General features: G+C 30.0%; 1 protein-coding gene across 5 annotated transcripts in view; it reads right to left on the bottom strand.

Annotated features, from left to right (window-relative positions):
- Positions 1 to 17,041, bottom strand: part of LOC129960611 (protein TMEPAI-like) — a 137,507-nt gene that overhangs the window by 45,750 nt on the left and 74,716 nt on the right. The gene's annotated exons all lie outside the window — the stretch shown is intronic.

Raw genomic sequence — 17,041 nt, 5'->3', positions numbered from 1 at the left:
AGTATGGTTAAAAAAAAAGAAAAAAGGACAAAACTACTAATTTTAATAAACACGCTTGAATTGAAGAGTCAGGGGGCGGGAAGTCGAAATTTAATCTCGCATCCCAATTCTGCTGATTTGTGTTGAAAACTTATCTGATGCTGATTGATGAGTATGTACAAAGCTGATTCAAAGCTTTTTATCTGCATTAGATGTCGCGTGCTCAGCAGAAAGCAGAGATAAAACGAATTGCTTTGTGGAAACACTCCGAGAGGGAACGTCCAATCAAGCGGAACCTCATTCCAAGATAGTTGCACCAGAAGATTTCAAAAGAAGTAACTAATAGACGACATGCAAATATTTCAAAAGAAATTAATATTTTGTTTGCGTTAAAATTCGTTAAAAATAAATAATTAAATAATACGTTAACACATTTTTGAATAAACGAATGATATGTATTTTCTTTGTATACTTCGTACACAAAAAGGTTCAGTATGGTATTCATCACTAAATTTAAACTCCAGATTTTGTTGGACCTCACTAAATCCCCACCCCCCCAAAAAAAAACTTTTGATTTCTTGTATACAAACTACACAAGGAATTTTTATTTGTATACACTTTGAATATAAAGAGAAAGTATTGTACACATCAAAAAATTTGATTTCGAATTTTTAACAAATCTCAACACTTCAGATCTCGCCAAGTCAGAATAAACATTATCGGTATTATGTCTGTCTGTCTGCCTGCCTGTGAACATAACTCAAAAACACCCTGAGCTAAGTGGATGAAATTTTGTTCACAGTCTTTAAGCCAAATTTGTAGACATAATTTTAAATTAAATTCATACACAGGAAGTTTATTAGTCAGAGTACAAGTTAACTCGATAACTACAAAAAGGGAAAAGCTAGATGGATAAAATTTGGTGCACAGATGTAACATCTGAAGTGTAGACAGTATCAAATTTGAAATCGAAGCTGTCAGAGAATTAACCGTCTGTGGGGCTATACATAGGAATACAATAATTCAAAACGCCACGACTTGAATTAAATTTGTTATTTGACCTTGTTATTAAAATTATAGTTTTGTATTAAATTTTGGTTTCAATCAATCGAAAAAGAAAGGTAATGAAACGCATATTGAGTTATCCTCACTATACTACGAAGCGCACACGCATATAAAAAATTCATGAAAAATCCCCAAAAAGAAAACATGAAGGGAGGGTACACTTTTAAAACTTTTATTAGGGATATCACTACTGCTAATTGAAATCATGCCCATTTGTATCTGGGAATATGATTATTAAAAAATGTTTTAAGCTAGACAGATGAAATCTAGTATTCATTACATCAAATTTGTAAATTTCTGCCAAAATTTCGTACGTATCAATCAACAGAAAGATTGTGTGCCTGGCTTGTAGGGTTGACTAAAAAACGAAGGTGCCCATAGATAAAATGTGATACACAGTGTTATCATCAAAATTATAGAGCTGTATCAAACATAGACCGAAGGATTGTTCGTCTACTCATTAGCACATTCGCGTACATGGGAATGCGATAATTAAAAAAATTTCACGATTTCGAGGAATGAAATTTGGTATAGATTCTTGTAATCAAAATTTTAGATCTATCAAATTTTGGTTTCAATCATTTGAAAAGATGTCCAAAATCCGGTACATGCTTGCTGGTGCTGGTGTAGAATGAAAATTTGGAGAAAGGAATGCCAGCTCGAGTGTCGTCATCTGACCAAAAAATTAAGTCCTTTACAAAAGTGCTTTCCTTAAAAATAAAAGCCAATCTGAAAGATTAATGTAATCTTTTCAAATTTATTTCATACAGAAATGATAACACACGACTTTAGCATATAACGTCAACATTACATGTCTATGAAAAGATTCTACAGCAAATGAAAAGTTGTACCGAACAAAAATATACACATACTATAATAATGTATATATTTAAGTAATAATACTGCTTCTAGCAAACAATAATACCAAATCTAAAACATCTAGCCAAATTTGTGAGTCAAGAATATTAATTTGGGGAAGTGCGACTTCTTCTTTTGGCCAAAACGACACTGGAGAACCTACATGTCAACTGCAGTAGACATCTGACATATCTAACATACGTGTTTAAGTCAAGTTTTCCTTAAGACCTTTCATTACTTAGGAGGAAAATCTCCAGCAGCCAATAAAAGAATTACGGAATAATATCTACAAACGCTTTTAAGAAGTATTCTATTCAGAAAATGGGTTTAAAGTGAGCATTTAAATATCTTATAGAACCCCAACAATGATTACAAATGGTAGAAAGTTACTACTGGCTTTAATTTTGAATCAGCCAAATTTGGCGACGTTTGGTTTAATGCTTGCTAGTAAAATTAGGTGAGTTCGAGACCAGATTCCACCAATATTTGCTAACCATAAAAATAACCACTGGCATTCATAGTTATAAGGTTCCTGAACGATAGAGAAAACGGGGACTATGAATAGTTATAAAAAAGCCATTACTGGCCCATATATTAACCTGTACTGTAAAAGATACCTCTCGTCATCGTACAATCACACCACCATTGCTGAACTGATATAAAAGCAAGAATCTGTTTACTTACCTGGAGATTTTTACTCGGGGGGGGGGGGTGCTCCCTTCCTCTAGGGGGAGGGGGGGCTGGATCTGGGAAGCAAGTAGGCCCGTTGTACATTAAATCAGTCATCCTAACTTGGGTGCGACTAAATTTGGATTGTGAGTTGCTGACTGAGGAGCCATAGCGATTATAAATTATAATAATAAATATAGTCCCCATGCAGTCTCAAAATACGATAATTTGACTCTGGCGAGTTTTTTATCGGATGATTCAGCACTGATGAATCATTAAAAAAACCCGTTTGGAATCGAAAGTGTTTCGGTTAAATTGGTACTAGAAAAAAGTAAAACTATTTGAAAGGAAAATATTTTTTTCTAAATCTACTAGAAGCAGCAAATGAATAGTTGTAACAAAACAAGACATAAAAATCCCTCAGATTTTTTGGCGTAAATAGTAATAGGCTATTGAAGCTGAAAGATTTAATATAAAGGGAGAAAAGATCTTGACAGTAATTTCGAGATGTTTCACACATGTTTAGTAAAGACACTAAAATCATCTGGAAAAAAGCAGATCAATCGGACAAGCTCTCACAGATCGCACCGAAAGATTACTTCTTAAGAACTGAAGGAGACGTTTTTCCAAGAATAGGATTCATAATAGAGGCGTTCGAATAATAAAATGGTAGAAACGAACAATAACTGAAAATATCTTTCAGATCTTTATTTCCCAGTTATTGTTGAAATGGGTTTAGAAACGGAAAGTGATAGTTTGATTCACTGAATGCATAGATCAGTGTAAATGGTTTTTTGAAAGAAAAATTGTCTATCTCATTTCATACATTTTTCTTTATAGAGGATTTTTTCAGGTTCGAAACGTAAAATTCGTAGAAAACTAGCAAAAGAAAATTAATTCCTACCGATAATATGTTCAGATAAGAATTAAAAATATATTCATAAGCGAATACGTTAAATTCACGATTGTCCTATTATTTTATTATTTATTACAGAGTGGGATGAACAGTAAGAATTTTTTTAAAACAGTACCATTGCCAAATATCTAACTCAATATAAACTTCAAAAAATCAAACACAAGAAAAGTTAGAAACAAAAGTATCGAAAAGTGACTCCTATTTTTGCTTGAAAACCTACTATATTGGAACGGCTATTTCGAAATTGAGAGTAATTCGAATTTTTCCCTTGTTTTTCCTATTAACATAACGTTAAAATATCGTTTACTATTCGAAGTTATTTTGACTAATTTGAAGACATATCTGAAAATTGTAGAAAATGAATTTTATTCCTGAATCGTATGCGTCAGTTAAATATGTTCGTATCTTTTGCGCTTATTCATCTTTACAGCTGCACAACGTATTCAATCAAAAAAGCAATAAAGAAATTTCAGCACAAAAAAGCTGCATTGAACATGCTAGATGTGAAATGTATCCTTTATTTTGGAGTTTTATTGCACTTTCTTATATTCAAAAGACTGCGAAACTGTTCTGTAAAATTTACTTATTGAATGAAATTATTATTTTTAAAATTATTAAAAATGTTTGACTAAATATTAGTGCTTCATAACACTATTTACTGTTCATTTATTATTTATTATTCACCAAAAATGTTAAATATTAAATTAAATCTTTTCTGCCATTTTTAGTTTAAAAAGTATCGCTTTTCTCTTGCAGTACTCTTTTTTAGACCAGTTTCTTTTTATTCGAATTCTCGAATAATTTAAATTTCTAATGTGATCCCGTCATCTCCGAATTGACCCAGTTCACGATGCATGCTTTGAAAAGTTCGTTTTCAAATTCTACAAATGTGGTTTTCGTTGTTCTCAATTAAACATAAGTAAGCGATAAGCTAACTCTGAAAGCCCCCAACAATATTAAAACCTTAATTGCCCTATTAACAGAATTCAACATCGCACTTCAATCAGTAGTAGTTCTAATGAGCGCAGTTTCATGCTCACACACTTGTTGTATGAAAATATGAAATGATTAAAAAAATCTGCAGGAACTGGAAAAGAATATGATATATTAAAAACTTTTGTGCAAGCAAAATTTTGATTTTTTTTATCAAACTACATGTGATAAGAAAGTTGATTGATCTGATTACCTTAGATTTATAGAAGTTACATTAGCGATAGCAAATATACTGAATTATATAAAGACGTCAGCATTCATTCAAAGTTATTCATCTCAAAATATTTTAAAGTACACACCTTTTGAAAAAAAAAAAAAGAAAGAAACTACTAGCAATACATTTCTTTAAAAGTTTGTTGTTTCTTGAAAATTTATTGAAATTAAAATACAAAAGTTTAAAAGAATGCTTTCCTTATAGTTCTAAAATATAAATAATATTTATAGAAAATCTGGAGGTCAGAACAAAAATTCTAAGAGTGGGAGGAATCAAGTACTCTAGACATACTGGATTTTTAAACACATTTATAACATATTTGAATTTTTAATGAATGTTTAAGAATTTTCTCTCTTGATATTCAGTGTAGCTTAATTTACTCATCGTATTGTAAAACAACAGAAAAAGAAATTTACGAAATATACTTAAGTAAAGAGCAAATACTATTTTCAGGCGTATGACTATTCATAAATGGAAATTATTAAATCAATGAAGTTGAATTTTGATCATTAACGTTTTGAAATACACACTTGAGATTTCATTAGAAAATTCCATGAAATTCAGTACCGCAAGAATTGAAATACGGCAGATATTCTTCATTATCTATCTACAAGATTTGAAATTAAACCGAATGCTTTAAATTAACATAGTTCTTGTGATTAGTTTTTTTTAATTAGCATTAAATGATTTAACAGAAGCATATATTGTCAAAGTTGTCGAAATGCTATCCGTATTAGAACGATTCCAAAATTTTACCATGTGATCCATCAAGCTTTGAGCTATAGAAATTGAAATTCAAGCACTATCTTAGAAAAGTAATTCTCATTCATCATTTAATTGCATAAAATTTTATATAGAATAAATAAGAATGTACTTATACTAAAACCATAACTTAAAGAATTTTTAATTGTTCGATTATTTCAAAAATAACCATTATAGTGAATGTAACCTAACTGATATGAAGAAGAAGAGCCCACAATAAAAAAATCGATTTATTCCAAAATTTGGAAAGAAAAAATAAAAAACAAACATGGTCTAAAATTCAGTACAATAACAAAGAAAGAATTACCATGGAAATAAGGCACGGACGTATTTAGCTACTCTAAACAATTCATAAGTAAAAATAATTTTTCAATTTTTAGTTCCGACTTTGCGTTAGCTTAATTAAATTCGAATTACAGAACGACATTTTAATATGTTAATAGAAAGGCTAAGAAAAAAATTCGAATTAAACACGTAAGAATCCACCATGTTCCAATGTATATAAATTAACTAAACAAATACAAAAATCTTGTACAGCCTTTCATTAAACTAAGTTTGTCAGCAATATTTAAGATTATCTTCTAGATAAAAATTTTAAAGAACTTAGATAAGCTTTTTACAACTTAGCGAAATAAAATATTACGCTTAAAAAAAAAAAGATTCTCAATTTTTTTAAAAAAAACACAAATTTTAATGAAAAGCTCTTTCTTTAATCACGTCTTCAAAGATAAGAAAAAATAACAAATTTAAGGCACTCAAGGATATTAACAAATATTTTTTTTAACAAATCACAAGTTTTGATATTCAGATTTTCGCGATAATTTGTAACATATTTTCAAATTCAAGTATGAAATCATCGGAATCGTTTGATTATTTTTCCTCTGCTAAAAAATAATCAAAACGTGTTTCGATATTTATTTTGCTTGTTATTATTATTACTACAGTCAGGAAAGAATTTTTCGTATAAGTAATGTACAAGCGGCAGATGTTTTATAGATAAAAATGGACGATGATATGCCTGGAAATTATGACTGCTTCATTAATTCAGAATAATATAATATTTTCAATTAGTTTACATTGTTTTCCAAAGGCTTATCGGTTTGGTTTATTATTGATCCAAACAAATCAACAATAAGCCAAACCGAATTATTTATTTTATAGTAATGTCTTATAAGGCGTTCTCGTAAGTATTTTTAACACCACTTAATAAGGTAATAATTTAAGGGAAATAAATAGCGCTCAAATTGAATGAATGTACATGCACTAGATCTTTAAAATATATTGGATTTAAGCAAAAAAGATGTAGGAGTTCATCTAAAAGCTTTCGATCGGCAGAAGAGTTCGATCTTCTTCCGATTTGAAAGTCGAGATTCAAATTTAAAAATGTTCTAAATATGGCATCCAAACCGTAAACAAGTCTCTTTCGCCTCGGGGGGGGGGGCATCACGACAATAGGACATTTGTCCATTAGTCGAAACTTTTCCGAAATTGTGGCCGCTTAAAACAAACTCTTAATAGATTATGGTTCAAGAAACACTGGTTGGTTTAACAGTAATATCAAAAGGAAACGCGGAATTGCATCTAATCTTGGATTCATATATTCGCAAAACTGAAGACAAAATAATAACTCTTCCATCCCCCCCCCAAAAAAATATTAAACTGTAACATGTATTTAACTTTAGACGTAAATTAAATTAATGAACTATTGATGTTTAAATTACAAGTTAACGAAAATTACAGAAAATATTTTATGAATGATATTTTAACGATATTTTGTTGAATAAAAAAAAACGTTCCATTTTTTGTATTAGATTTGCTTATATACTGATATTTTATGTTTAGCTGTTTATTGGAATTTGCAAGTATGTATTAATAAATGATACATGTCTTTTTTTTTTTTGTTTTTTTTTTTTTTTTGCTTAGGGATACCTGGTGCCCTTGCTTAGGCCTTGATCATAAATAAAAACTATTTATGGTCAAGTGGTCATTACATCAAATAAAAAAAACTTGGATATTCTTGATTAAAAAGCAGAGAATCCGATACAACTGTGTGCTGCCAAAATTTTCACATCTCCACAATTGTGCTGCTTAACATACTTGGAGTAGCGATCCATATATTATTTTATTTAACAAAGCAACTAGCTTCCTAAGCTCTAATCCATCTCTTGTACGAAATGTAGCTTAAAACAGTGAGAGTGGTCTTTCCGAAACTTTCTCGCATTCTCTCTAATATATGTGCTTGTCGCCTGCCACTGGCGAATAACAGTTACAAAAGAGCCTATTAGCTTGCAATTTTTGGCAATGATGAGATGATTAGCCTGAGATGAGGCTAATACACAAGCGACAGAAATCTGAATGTGTATTTTGCGCACTTTTTTTCCGACCAATTGTAAGCAGAATTTGACACAGAACTGCAATTATAGTCACACAATCACATACCGAATTTCATTTAATCAAGTCTTTCCGTTTTTAAGTTATCATGTTTACATGCTTGTGAAAGTATAGACAGGCAGCCGACAAATACCTAGACAGATATGATGATAAATTTTATATATATCCACATTAAAAATACTCTGTACGCCAAATTTTATCCATCAAATCCATTTCATTTTGTAATTATCGTGCTAAATTAAACTCTGACAGCTGGACAGATACACTTCCTCAGAATGGGTCTCATTCAAAATTTGATAGAAATCTACGAACTTGACGTAAAGACAATATTAAACGTCATCTATCTAACTTCAAAGCATCAATCTTATCATCTTTACAGATTTATCATCTTTACAGAAAATACTTATCATCTTTACAGACAAACACCATTCCAAAACGTTATTTAGGGAGGTTTAAAACGTAGAGATTCGTCAAAATCCCGAGTTTGAATTTTTGACGATTAAAATACCTTCTCTTGTTCATTTCGCATTAGAGAAAGTAAAAACGCTTTTCATAGAGAAAAAAAAAACCTGTATCAACTGAATAATATACTGGTATAATTTGTAAAAATTTAATCAATCCATTTAGACGAAAATCAAATAAAAAACAATTAAAAACGCACAAAAAATAAACCACCTAAAATGATCCTATATCACTCACTGCCAACTCAATTGACAACTCATCACAGGCAACCTCAAGCATACAAAAAGATTTAATAACCACGTAAATGAATAACAATAAATATACAAAAAATTAAGAAAGATAAGCACGTCCGTAGGTTTCATATCCTCTTCTCCTGAGATTTATGGCTGCTGCTCAATTTGTTAAGAACCTCTTATCCTCTGGGGCCTCTTGTGTTTGGACAAGATGTGAAAGATTATCAAAGCTCGATGAGTTATTTAGGTTTGGACGAGACTGTTCATCGTTTCCGGTTTCACACAGTGATGATAGCTTTTTATGCGCGTGCCTCTGACAGAGACTGGCCCAATGATCACTTATCACCTAATTATTTATTTTTCCGAAGCTTCTGTTTGGTTTCAGAAGAAAGTCCTACTGTTCTCTCACACTAATCGAAGATATATAGTAAACTATGAATTTCTTTCCCCCCTTTTTTCGGCATTTATCATCAGCTTGTTTGAAGGAGAAAAAAAACATTTAAAGCTTCATTAACCATTGCCCTCTATGTTTTCTAGATTTGGATAAAATAATAAATTTGATTTAAAAAAATTTTTTTTAACTCGTTGAATCCCGTGCGACTCACCTATGATTCACACCAACTATCTAATTAGACAACCCCTTTTATATTATAATTTAGAGATAGTAAAAAAGGGATAATTTAATTAGATGGTTCGAATATTAAGTGCGAGTCACTACAGTGAACATGTTAAACACTTTATGTAATAAAACGTAGAATTTTTTAGTTAATTATTTTCCACTTTCTTACCTTAATTTATAATTCATTATTATATATTTCAATGAATATTGAAATGAATATTTTTCGCAAACTGAAAATCAAGTGGCATCACGCGAATGATAATTGATTAACTGGTAGATGTAGATTAGGACATAAAATTTTATAAGCTTTCAAGCAGATAAAAAAGGAGTTGAGCTACAAGTTTTATTGGGTATTATTATTAATCATTCTACTCTTATTTAAATGAAGTATTTCAAAACTAGATTTAAGGCTGCTGATTATCTACATGGTTTTATTGAAATGATTCAATCTGACTAGCACATCAAAAAATATTATTTATTAAAATTATTAAAAATAATTTTAATCTAATTTAAATAAATCCTTATGAAAATGCTTTATTGAAACCATAATTTTGTTAGTAAAATACAATTTCCGCAGACTTTTTTATTGTATTTAGCATAAATGCTCTCACATATTGCAACAACATTCAGTTCCATCATCGAAATTTATTATGCAACAAATAAAATAAAGTGACAAATTTTGGCAAGAAAGCTTTGGGATATCTGTTTTTCACGATTTTTATATAAAAATTTCTTTAAGTAAGACACACAAATGCTCTGTATTCAAAACAGCTAACTATAAAATCACTTGATGAATCAACCTGACTAGGCGTACCATATTCGAAACTAGGTATACCACATTCAAAAACACAAAATTAAAGAATGAGCTGAAGGTTGAATTTATAATTGTATGTATTTAATTGTATTTCATTATACAATTAAAACCACATATATCTTTTAAAAAGGTTTTTTTTGAAGTTTTATTTATAAATAGAGCAATGAAAATAAAACCTTGAATGAATAGAATTGACTTATTCCTTAAATTTAATGATAAATTATGACACGTTTTCTTAATTGAATTGCTGTCTTATACTGAAATATATAACAAAACAAAACGCCATCAATAATATAACAAGAGTATATTGTATGAGAAACATTCTTCTGAAGAAAAAAAATTCACTAAATTATTTTCAACATAAAATTTAATAATTTAACTAAAAATTCTATAAAGTACATCTTTTATGTTGACTTTTTTTTTTCCAATTCATAAAATGCTAGGTAATAATACTACATCTCGTTTGAGTCTAACAAATTTTACAAAAATGGGACTTATATAAAATAGAACCTTACAATAATGCCACCGACGTTTAATATTGAAACAATATACTTAGATACTGACACTGGATCGAATCAATACTAAACTGCCAGAAATTACTGTATTGTATTATCCATCGAGGATTCATTCATCCGGTGACGAAAAACATAATCCAGTTGTTTTTCCAGCACGGTTGAATCGCGGGGAAAAAGAACAAACCCACGGCAGATGGTGTTTACATTTTGAGTGAACAAAAGATAAGTACCAGACATCTTTCACACACACACACATTGTAAGACCATAAGATAATACCCAGCAAAATCGAAAAAAGCCCTAAACCAGTCAATAACAGGAAGCATTAGTGAGCAAGTCGCCGAAAAAAGTTAATGGGAGAAAAAAATGAAAGAAAAAAAAAATTGATTTCGTTTTTAAAAAGAGATGCATCGCATCGAACCATGATTTCTTCCAAATTTGAATGAACGAAGTGAGCTGAATGTTTATAATAATAGCAACAAAGCATAGACGCATAGAAAAGACCCAACTTACCATTCGACGCAAAAATGTCATCCATGCGTATAAATAAACGTTTGCAGAGTGCACTAAGCGATTAAATTCGTTCCGTCCATGCTGCTTTCAATGAACTCTTGCCTATCTTATTCGAGGGCTAGACTTCAACTAGACGTGAATCTAAATAGGCCTTCTTCAACCGCAATAAGATATCTGCGTGGCATACAAGGCCATTTGCTAAGTAGTCTTATCTCTATCGCTCGACCTTTATGGGTCAATCTGGAAAGCTTACCGCCGAATTTAACTCCGGCGAAATGTTCGCTTTATTTAAAAGTCAGGGGGTTTCTTTTATCAGGGAGAATTTTTATCGGCATGTGGACATTTTGCCTACGACATGAAAACGGACGGTTTAATTTAAATGCGAAATCTTTCAAAAACTATCGGTAGTTATCTCTCTCACTTTCTCGTGCGAGTCAACAACATGATGCCTACTGTGAAGAATCTACATTTTGGAAAAGTACCTCATCCCTTTCACCGATTTGATCCAAAATCTGCCATGTCAGATTTTCTGATGTAAAGACTACATACTAAATTTTTGGCGTAAAGATTACATACTAAAATTCACGCATCAGGTTTGTTGCGTTCTTGACAAGTATATATGAAAGACATAGCAACATATAGTGAAAGGGATGCTGATTTTAATCCAAAATTTGATTCACATTTACAACATTGATGAAATTATGTTCTCAATTACATTAATCAAATTTATTTCGTTTTTGAATAATCTTGCTCACTTGCACATGCATGGGCAGACAATTTTGACGGATTTCATCCCAAATTCTACAGAGATAAGAAATTTTGATCTTCAGATACTAAATCTCGTCCTTCTAACTCGTTGTGTCATAAATGTTTACTGATATTTAGGAATTGATGCAGGAATTTTGAACTGCGGAGATTCATTGGAATTGCGAGGTCGAAGTTTTTGAAGCTTACAAAAACTTAAAATATTTCGTAAAGATGAAAATAAAAAGAGTTTAAGGGAGAAAAAACAGAAACTAAGGCAATAGTACTTTAAAAATGAAAAATGTCCGTGTATTCCATTTAATATTTTACATTCATTCCAGACAGGGAAGAAAAAACACTCATTTTATGAAATTGCGTAATCCGGTAAATATATTAGATGTTTTATTTTATTTTTTTATTATTATTATTTGTTACTAGTGGTCATCCGCCTCAAGTAATGCTACATGTTAAAATTTGGGCCAAATAACCGAGGAAACTATTTTCATTTTGCAACTCATTTTCGCATTCTAAACCCTTCCCAAATCTTGAATTTTTTTTTCTAACTAAAATAACTACAACATTCCATTTTTGGAAAAATATACACAAACAATAAATGTATCTTCATCATCTCGCCAAGAATCAAAACTTCGTGAAAACTTGAGACGGCAAGGAAAAACAGTTATTTTTTGTAAGCAACATCGTTTACTATAAAATTCCATTACTTGGTTTAATCTTGCTGTATGCCACGAAATTTCATTTCGGAGCTTATGGTAAGAACTGGACACAACAAAAAAATTGCATTTATTAACTTTTTAATTTTTTTATTAACTTCAAGATAATTAACCGTCTAAAATTGCAAAGGTTCATTAGCCTGTTGTTTTTCGAGTTAAACTACTTTTCTACAGTATATATAGAAAAGACGTGTTATCTCATGCAAGAAAATGTAAGCAAAAATATTTTATTTCCAAAGTTATGCCAAGTATTTAGTGCAAAAAAGAAAGATTCGATAAAACCAAGTCACTAGTAAAAGTCATCCAAACTGAACGAAGAATATAGCCCAACTATTTTTTTTAACACACACTCAAATATTTTAAATTCCTTAAATAATTTTAAGTAGCGCAAGTAGGAAAAACGGAATACTTTCGTAAATAATGAAAGGACAAGTTATTTTGGTTTGCCTTCTTTAATGCTAAAGATGAGCACTCGTCTTCAGTGTAATGAAAAAATTTGAAATAATATAACAAGTACTTATTTCGCTATTCACCTTTCAGGTGAATATTTAAACTTAATCGGATTTGATAAAACTCTTAATGTATTTAAATTTCTGCCCAGTTAGGGGATTAAATATTTTTTTAAAAAGTATTCTTTTACTATATATGCTAAAGTATATTTGTAAAATAATCAGCAGGAATATTTTCCCCTCTGCTCGTTTTGTGCTGCATAATATAATGAAGGAAAAAAATGAATATGCGTTTCAGATATCTTTCCGTCAATCAATTGGATCAAAAATTTGACAGGCATCTACAATTTTGATACGAAGACCATAGACCAAATGTTATTTATTTGTTTTTGTTGAGCTTTTGAGTCTAAATATAAAGAGTGATAAATATTTCGAATACAAACTTTTTATCCATAACGAAAGTTTTTCTTTATTTATTTCGTGAAAAAGTATTAAAAATATTAAATAAATTTTTTTAATATCATAAATGAAAAGTGTAACGTCTTGTGGTTATTTTAATAAGCTTACAATTGCGTATTAAACAGAACACGTGCGTAGTAAATGCAGCACGTGTTGCGGTTATTTCAATATGCTTTATGTCGAAATGGACTTTCATTAGCATTGTTTCCTCGTAAAGAAACAATTACTCATACACTACTTATTAGCCTTCTATTTCTGCAAAACGATTCGACTTTGAAGTAATCTTTCAATAGTAAATTAATTGAGTAATTGATAGATAAATGATAGAACATAATCGATAGAAATCGAAAGTATTGTTTTAAACAAATCTTTACGCTTGCATTAATTTTTATCCAGAAATTTTAAAAGCATTAATTCCAGGTCTACTTGCACTTTTTTCATTGTCAGAACAGATGAAAAAACGGAAGTCAACTAATTATAAATAAAAAAAATAATATCATTATTCAATAAATTTTATTGAAATACTCAACTAATATTTACTCACAAACATTAATGAATTTAAATGGAAAAAGGCATTCTAAAAGCTTTCGGAATACCAAAGGGTCGCGACCCACCGTATGAGAAAGCTTTGTCTAATGTAAACAAGAAAATGTTCAGCAGATGCATTCGATTAACCCCCGCGTCTGACTTTTCAAATGCAGATGTCATTCATGATATTTACTTTGAAATTTACATTGTTTAGTGAAGGAAAAAGTTGCAAATCAACGCGAAAAAGACGAATCGTTAAATTTATCTTTCGTCTATAGAACTTCTCTTGACCCTATGAGTCATCGGATATATATTCGAAATGTAAACCTTTATAATACATAAATAAAAAAACCAACACTCAAAATTTTATTTAGCTGTGTTAACCCTGCATATAAAAGTGATATTTAAAGCTGTTTCAAAGGAAAAATTACTGGTGAATTTCTTAAAGCAATTATTCTTTATTTTTACTTTTTAATTAATGGAAAGTTCAGAGACATGTGAAAACAACAAAGGCATAAATGTAACTCATCCAAACCAGTTCCTCACGTATGCTAGGCCAATGCTCTTCCAAGAGCGCATCGTCTGTTTTTTAAACGTTGACTTTCGAATTAATTTTCGGGAAAAATATTCGGTTTTAAGCAAATGGTTTTTCATCTTGACTTAACTTGTTTTTATAGATTTTAGATTCTTATATCAACTTCGAGGGAGTCAATGGCGCGGAATATTGTTTTGATTTTTTTTAAAGCTGTGAAGTGCGAAGGTAAAAGAAAACGAAATGATTTTAAAACTACTGCAAAATTCTTCTGCATTTTTCAAGTAAAGCCCGTGAATATATTGAAGAAAATGAAATGATATATTTTTAGAGCAGTAAAATTTTTCTAAGAAAATTACAGCAGAATTATTGAAACTAGTCGGATTTACAAATTAATCGAGACCCGGATAATTATTATTTGACGAAAAACCGAAATTTGCTCATAATGTAATAATTTAACGACTACACAAATAATGCTTATATTTTGTATACTTAAATACTGTATTAAAATATCACTGTAGAGACATATTAGTCAAATTCAGTTGCTCGCTGTTTGTCTTAATTCAGAACGATTTTATTTGCGAAAGGATAGTTCGAATTCCGATAATTCAAGTTCTATTGTATCCTAAACTCAAATAAAAATATTGTAAAAGAGTAATTGCTTTATTGGTGTTATTAGATCTCTTAGATATGATTGCGTAGCTCATTTCCAAAATTGCTTCTATTTGATAAGTAAATAACAATAATCAATAAATTTAATAAAAACAGTTTTTTTTGAAAACATATTGATATTAGTATGCTAAGCAATAGAATTTTTTAATTTCTATTTTTCGGTTTTTAATTTATAAATCTTTATCATTAATATCCTGGAACCTTAAAATAAGTTATTTCTAAACTTCAGTTTCAGTTGGCGCCACTAATATGGAAACAGAGCTCAAGTTAATTTATTAACTGACAATTAAAGTCTGGAAAGATTAAAATGATATATTGTTCTTAAGAATGCACAAGCTTAAAAAATTTCAAAAATCTGGAATATCATGAAGTGAAGGTGAATGAAAATTTGCTTACAAATTTCCTATTTGAAATCATGAAAATGAGTTATATTAAAAATAAAATTGCATTCTGTAGAAGACATTTTAATAAGCTTTATCAAATAATTCCTTCTTTTTTTTGTTAACGCTTTTTTTAAGTTTTATTTTTCTGCGTAAAATATGCATGCAGAATAATGAGAAAAATTTTCAACCAAAACTGGGGCTGAGAAAACTTTTTAAAGAGAAAAAGAGTCAAAAACAGAAATTAATTATGATTAAATTAATTGATTTTTCTAACTCCGTACAAGTGGCGCCACCTGGAGCTGAATTTTATAGAAAAAAATGATTTCAAGGTTTTATAATATTTATAATAATGAATTAAAAATTAAAGAATGGAAATAATTTAAGTCGTGCAAAGTACCCCAAACAGTGTAAGAATAAAACAGCATATTTTTGATCAATTCACTACAGATTTGAAATGCTAATGTAAATTCATTCTAAGTATAAGATAAGCCACATTTTGAGAAAATCGCATAATATCGTTGGGAACGATTAAATGATGATTGATGGTTTGCCAATTTCGTTTACAAAGAATATAGAAAATAAATTGCCTCAAAATATAAATTTTTCTGTTATACACAGAGAAAAATCGTTTTCTACATAACAACTTTTCAAAGACGATCAATGGCAACTTTCATACGCGTCAAGAAATCGGTAAACACCTTATTAAAGCGAAAAAATCGTAGCATTTTCACACATTTAAAATAATTCAGCTTCATTGTTGAGGTGAAAGTGAACGACTGCTGCAGATTGTGAATTGCACACACTCAGCTCATGCGGAAAATCAGAATCATTCGTATTTGGTTTGAAAACAAAATTTACATATTCTAAAAGGAGAGTAGAAACCAATTTAAGTCGCAGCTCCAACTTATTGCTGATGTTTCTTTATTCAATCACGCAGCATTTATTCGACTGATGAGTTCAAAAGAAAATAATCCATTAGTTTTTACTTTCACGTACAGGAAGTACACCAAGAGAAAGTAAAAGATGTCGAAAAGTATTCATATATATTTAAAAAATTACTTGCACTAATTTCCTTTGCTAAATATACAAAACAATATCAAAATTTAAGTTTTTTTTTTTTTTTTTTTTTTTCATTTCTCTTTTTGAAATTTTTTTTTTATAACGCCCATAGTTAAGAGGGAAGTTATTTCGAATTCCTTGATTAAAAATTATGAACCTTGAACAAAGCCGAGAACTTGAATGCTCAGATTTTTATTTTCAGAGACCTGCTCATGGGCGCTTTAATTTCACAGTATATTGAAAAAAATCGAAATTGTAGTTTGGATGCCTTTTTTTCAACCGACTGAGGCCAAAATTTGACACAGTACTACAGCTTTAGTAACAAGATCACATAATAAATTTCATTTATTTGTCTTGCGTTCGAGTTATCGCGTTTAGACGTATGCAAAAGTAAGAACCGTCAGATGGTCAATTTCTTGAGGAATTTGGTTCAGAAATCTATACTTTAAATGCTAAAATTGTGTACCAAATTTTATTTATTTA

The sequence above is a fragment of the Argiope bruennichi genome, chromosome X2, assembly GCF_947563725.1.
Source record: "Argiope bruennichi chromosome X2, qqArgBrue1.1, whole genome shotgun sequence".
Classification (NCBI taxonomy): Eukaryota; Metazoa; Arthropoda; class Arachnida; order Araneae; family Araneidae; genus Argiope; species Argiope bruennichi.
This window is presented reverse-complemented; position numbering and strand designations above follow the sequence as displayed.